Source organism: Otolemur garnettii, unplaced genomic scaffold, assembly GCF_000181295.1.
Source record: "Otolemur garnettii isolate 467f Iridium unplaced genomic scaffold, OtoGar3 scaffold00001, whole genome shotgun sequence".
Taxonomy (NCBI): Eukaryota; Metazoa; Chordata; class Mammalia; order Primates; family Galagidae; genus Otolemur; species Otolemur garnettii.
This window is the reverse complement of record NW_003852396.1, coordinates 45,607,224-45,608,450: the sequence shown is the minus strand read 5'-3', so window position 1 is coordinate 45,608,450 and position 1,227 is coordinate 45,607,224.

Below are 1,227 nucleotides of genomic sequence, written 5' to 3'. Positions count from 1 at the left end.
ATGTGTAGCTTGTGGGCTAAGCGTTTCAGAACCAGTGAACTCGCTCCAGCTTTCTCTTTCCTTGCAGTGGCCACCTAGAGGTCACATATCCCAGATGTCAGAACCACAAGATGCAAACCGACTGGTTCTAACTCTCCACTTTGAAAGGGAACTACCTGGGAAAGGCCCCAAGGCCCATAGCTAACTTTACATGAGTGAGAAATAAAGCTTTGATATACTCAGTCTCGAGATTTTACGGTTTATTTTCCATTGTGGTATGTATAATCCAAACTACCCAGACTGTAAGTATTATCATTTCCATCTTGTAGATGAGAAAACTGAGGCATGATAGTTCTCTGACTTGTAAGTGACTGAATCGAAGTTTGAACTTATACCTGTCTGACTCCAGAGAGATTATATCCACGATTTAGGTTGCTATTACTTCTGGAAGAAGAAAAGAAAAGAGCTCCCTGGAGACTTACAGGAAGATTTTTATGGGGAAGTAGACTCCCTTGAATTAGACTCACTTCTGGTGAAATTGATGAGGACAGTCTGAAGAGAAATCTATGGCAACGTGCCTGATGCAGTGCCCAGAGTGTAGCAGGTGCTCAGTGAATGGGAGCCGCCTCCATGGCTGTGACTCATTGAGCATTGCCTGGGGATTCTGTGGAGAGGTGTTGCTTTGGCACTCTTGACCCAGCTATGGGTCCCTGGGTTTTAGGGCTCAGAAACCAGATTTGTCAGCACTAGAAGTGGGGCTGTTGCTCAGGGCTACAGTCACACTAACCAGGTTGGGAGATAGAGAAAATTGCATGAGAACTCAACTGCTAAGCTGTTTATTGGCTACTGGTGTTCACTGACACCACCACTCCCCACTTGGGGGCCACATCTTCCTTGGAAGGTTCCCTGACAGTCTCAGGACTAGAGTTCCAGTGTCATTGAGCTACCATCTCCACTGCAGGATTCGTAACCCACAAGCAGGGTGCCCACCTTTCTAGACCAGGGCTTCTTAGGCCAGAATAAGACGGCACTGCACCTTAGGTGAACACTTCCTATGTGACTGACTGGCTATCCCCTCACTGATACGTTGATGACATGGAAAGGATGTACTTGAGTGCAGAAGTTACAAGCACAGGCTCTGGAGCCAAGCTGCATTTTTTTTTTTTTTTTTTTTGAGACAGAGCCTCAAGCTATCACCCTGGGTAGAGTGATGTGGCTTCACAGCTCATAGCAACCTCCAACTCCTGG